The sequence below is a fragment of the Triturus cristatus genome, chromosome 11 (genome assembly GCF_964204655.1).
Source record: "Triturus cristatus chromosome 11, aTriCri1.1, whole genome shotgun sequence".
Classification (NCBI taxonomy): Eukaryota; Metazoa; Chordata; class Amphibia; order Caudata; family Salamandridae; genus Triturus; species Triturus cristatus.
The window spans coordinates 1,021,922,563-1,021,927,607 of NC_140594.1; the positions used below are offsets into that span (position 1 = coordinate 1,021,922,563).

The 5,045-nt window shown below is 43.9% G+C and overlaps 1 long non-coding RNA gene across 1 annotated transcript; it reads right to left on the reverse strand.

Annotated features, from left to right (window-relative positions):
- Positions 1 to 1,829: 1,829 nt before the first annotated feature.
- Positions 1,830 to 4,684, reverse strand: LOC146785849 (uncharacterized). Its single transcript, XR_014970508.1, has 3 exons — positions 4,628 to 4,684; positions 3,068 to 3,178; positions 1,830 to 2,078 (listed from the first exon to the last, which is right to left on the reverse strand). It is a non-coding gene; the product is annotated as an uncharacterized LOC146785849 (long non-coding RNA).
- Positions 4,685 to 5,045: the final 361 nt, after the last annotated feature.

A 5,045-nucleotide genomic window follows, 5' to 3' on the forward strand; every position in this document is an offset into this window, starting at 1 on the left:
TGGGCCTGATCTCTCCTGTTACTGTTGAAGGTCTATGCTGGAAACAGACTACAGTAGAGATGATGCATATGCATACATGCCACCTCGGAAAGTGTTCTTGTTGCACTACACCATCACTTGTGCATTTGTTTTCACTTTCTTTCTGAATATCCCCTTTGGTTTTCAATCTAAAATTACAGGCCGGGCCTTGTCCAAAACTTTGTAAAACATTACAATGCATATTAATTACCTTACCAATCAATCACCTTTTTATTCCAGCCGGGCAGTGGCGAGTGGTGAGGCGACACACCCAAGATTGATGGACGAGAGGAGCAAGAGGAATGCCGAGATGCAAAAAACCAGTCCACATTTTTGACCAGGATAGGACAGTAACAGTATCCACTTTTCACTTCTTTTAAATAATTTGATTAATATCTTGTATACATTCTTTACAACAGTGTGTTCTTGGAGTTGTTGTTATCAATCATCATTACGTTTGCTCTGTGTTTACGATTCTTCACTACCAATATTTTAAATTTCTATTTGCTATCTGTTAAAGTATTAAGGCCGGAACAGAACAAGAAATAGAAGTGTATGTAATCCGGGTCTCATCATGCATGCATTTCCTTTTTTATACCTTAACATATGGAATGGATATGGTATGGTAGTCTTCAATGATTGTCGTTTGTTTGTCTATGTATGCATACTGTTTTTCTATGTCAAACCTTTCCCAAAATCCCCCTTCCCATCCAATCAACGGACCCTAACCCTCTTCCCCCGGGCTGTGTGACTTATTGTCGAGGTGTAACTAAATTAAATGTACACCAATACTTAATCACACACTTGCTGGGGCGGATGTGGTGAAAGCAACACTACTTCAATTTCAATGCAGAGCGATGAACTTCTTCTGCTTGCCCACCCATGAGTAGGATATTTCACAGGTTCTTTTATTTAACAAAGGAACATATACCTCAGCATGAATTGCCGGCATTGATTGGATTTGTTTGTTGTCATTCCTCATATACAGCACTAACTGTTAGACTGTAGGCATAGCCAAGTCGACAAAACTATAGTTTGTAACTCTGTCTAGTAGGCTATCCTCATAATAACCAGCATTCAGTTTTTTTGGCAAATATTTGAGCATATAATTGTTGCTCGGTAAATTCTGTGATGTACTTCATTCAACTACTCCTCTAACAGTCTCTCAAAGGCGATTGACTATCTCCTTTTCTTTTTTTGGAAATGCTGCCACCCTGCCAGTGTATACTACTACTACTATACTACCACCACCACCCCAATCATGGCATGTATGAAAAAGGAAACCATCTTCACCATGCAGCCAGTGCTGTGCCACAGTTGGACATAAACATCAAGCACCGGTAAGAGAGAAGTTTGGGGGAGGCAGAATCAATAATGGACATGTTGTCAATGATGTCAGTTTCAAACACCACTCCAAAGAATGCATAGTAGGACCAGTCAATGAGTGAGGTGTGTCGCATCTATCTGTTTGTGTCTTATACAGTCAGCAAATTATTGAAATCAAACACACGCTATGGGCGGCCATGCACCAGCAAAGAAACAGTGTGATGTAAAACAGTTACCCCACCTACAAAACATTAACAACATTGCATGTAACATAGAAAAATATATTTAATTGACCCTAACAAAAGCTAACCCACCCACCTCCCTAACCCCAACGACTGTCCATAGAAATAGAGAACGCCCAAACGAGTCAAGAACGAACAGGAGTTAAAAAAGGGGCAGTGACAGGGACTAACTGGTGGGGCGGGACTGGAGGAGGACACGAATCTGGTCCTCTAAATGGGCGACGCGGCGTCTAAGGCCGCGGCAGTTGCAGCCACAGTGGGGGGGGGCACCGGAGATGGCACGGTGGCGGCGGGCAGCCGCCAGACGGTGGCGCCGTACCGCTGGAGGGCGGTGGCTGGGGCCCGGGGCACTGGAGGAGGCTTGAATTGCTGCTGCAGTCTCCTCCTCCTCCTCGGCTAGGACCACCAGCCGCCGGTATTCATGCTGGATTGCCTCCAGCTTCCGGCGCCGTGCCTTGGCGGCCAACTCCTTCCGGTTGATTTTTGGAGTAGCTGTGTATCAAAAAGAAAAAGCAAGACAATTGTAAAATATAGTCTTAATAAAACAGTAGGACAAGGTAATTATTTACACACATAGTGGCATGGTAGAGTAGCACTATAAAATAAAGCACAGTAGTACATAACATTTTAAATGTCGCCCGTCCTTCTTCCTTCCACCTGTCTTACACTTTTTAGTTGAACAGTGCACCAGGTGCTCTTCTCCATAAAACTTTCAAAGCGGAGTTGAAATCAGATAGATGAGGCCATTGGTTACTCAATACTCTGGCTCCTAGTCCTATACCAATTAAAGGGAATTCTAGTCTTCTAGTTCACTCTTCAAACGTCCCCAAGAACTCATACTTACTTACGACATCGGATAGCGGGCGGACTTTGTCCGCCCGCCATCCGACTGCTAAAAAAGGGTGGGGGTCCCGTGGGGACAATTAATTAGGATGATGCGCCCGGCACAGTGGCGGGCGCACCCTGTTATTTTAAATTTAAATTCTGGTTGGCTTTGCTGAAAGCAATGCTAAAATGTTGTGCTGCTTTTCCAAGCACAACATGACGGGCCTCGCATGGAGCCTGTCACGTTTTGCTTTGAAAGTCGGGGGGGTACCATAGCATCGGTAGGTACCCTCCATGGGGGCCCCCAAGCATACTCTGCAATGTGTGCATGCCTTTCCGTGGCGGACGGTAATGCCGCCACGCAAAGGCATTCCAAAATGCAGATTATATGGCTGCCGGTGTGGTGAGAGAGACACCACCGCCATATTGAACCCTTTTCCGCCTAGACATGTCTGAATATTTTCTACAGGGATGGCGGGAGGTTTGCCCCTGCTGTGACGGCAGTGAATTCCAGCCAGCCCGGCGGGGGCAATACGCCCACCATCCTAATGGGGCCCTAATTCACAACTTTACAGTATACATATACATACAGTACACCTTTGCAGTGAGTGTGCTGTCAAGTTAAACAATAGTTAAAGATTATGAATCTAACTTACCACCGCCTGCCACTGGTGCTGCCACTCCCCCTCCGTTGCTATCTGCAACTGCCGCATCCTCGCCCTCTGCGTCGCCTTCGCTGGCCCCAGCAATGGTGGTCGGTAGTGCGCCTAGAAAACATTACACATTTATTAGGCAACATATACACCTCCCCCCTATTGATCAGTAGCAAGGTTGAAAAATGAGTTAATACTAACATAAATCACTAGTACAAATCAGGTAGTAGTAGAGTAGACACTAAGTTATATGATCATTGTAGCATTTGCTTGATTAGCCCTAGCCATGCACATGTGACGTTACCTTTACCTTGCAGCTTCTTAAGACACCTTTGAGCCCACATGACCTGCCTCACACTGCTACTGTCTAGTCTACGCGCTGCGTACAGGCGGTCAACAAACATTAACAAGCCACTTTTTTAGGAAGAACTGGTGTACTACTGTTACTGTTAGTCCATATTGCTTATCCATAGATGCTACACTTTTTGGCACGGCTGAGAAATGCTTGCAAGTTGCAATATACTAACGCACACCATTTCTTTTTTCGCATTACAGACGCAAGATTCGCTTCTACGAACCAGAGCTTCTGAACGATGCACCAACTACCAGTACTAGGTTCTTCTGAGGTGAGGGGTCCCTTCACTCACATCTTCATTTATAAATGTATATAAACTAAATTGCTATGGGATGGTGGTGCTGCCTTCCACCACTTCAGTTATCATGATTTAATTCCCAACTGTATAAGTGTAACAATGTATATTGTTTTAATGTTATTGATTTGCCGGTTGGTGCTGCTAAGAAAACAGTGTACAGACCTTCTCAAATCGAAATAAAAATTTGAAACTTACATAGACTTTGTGGTATTTGGTGTGGAGTGGAATAACTTACACGATTGAGCAAATTAAAGTAAGGGTGTGCATGTGAATAGCTTCCACGACAGAGGTTGCGTGTGTTAATGTTCTGGGTTGTCTACTTGTTGGTTATCTTGGGGGGAGGGTTCCGAGACCTAATAGGTATGACAAGACAGTACTATAGTCAAGCAGTGGAATTGTGGTGGGTGCGGAATTTCTGATTGAGGTGTGCAAGGAAGGTCCAACCTACCATCACCAACATCCTATTTTCTGGTGCAAATGTATGTGCAAGATCCCTACAACAGTTGTATGTCCTATAGGGTATCATATCAAAATATTAAGAAATCTGGTAGGGCTGTTGCTGTGAATTTTCAAAGCCTAAACATCAACAAGAGTAAAAAGTAGTACAAGACAACAACCCAACGGATTGTATGAGCTACTGGTGAATATGAGTTTTATATTACAACCTTTCACAAAGAGTGGCACTGGCCAACTGGGCAAGACTAGCTACTACAGTACAGACAGACAGACTGATAGTATGTAGTGGTACTCAGTCATCATAGCGGAGGCAGAGATAAGCTTTTTGAAACCGTACAGATCGAAGGATAATTGGTGGTAAAAGAATAGCATTTGGAAACACACTATAGTTCGGGAGAAATGGGGCAGTAAAAGTTATGGAATAAGAAATATTATTAAAAACAAGAAGACTTACTGGGGCCAGCAGAGGAGCCCTCAGCGGTGTCCTCCTCGTGGTGTTCCTGTCCCGCCGACTGACCAGTCCCTGCCCGTCTGCCCCTGGGTGCTGATGAACAGGAAAGATATAAGAAAGAGACAAACATTGATGGATGGTGTCAACTTAAGCAAATACAATATTTTTCAACAACGGTCAAAAAACACTTATGTAAACAATTGCAATAACTACATTGACCGATCTCATCTGGTCAACATGTAATATCGGGGGATTCGCAGTTCGACTACTTAAGTTACTATTTATCAACAGTAATCCATTCTTCCATTCTGATTCCAGAAAACTAAGTTACAAGTAAGCCTAAGAATTAGTACAACGTACCACCCAACCTAGCCCACCTATTCCAGGCATGCCAATTGTACATTAAGTATGCATTTCGACT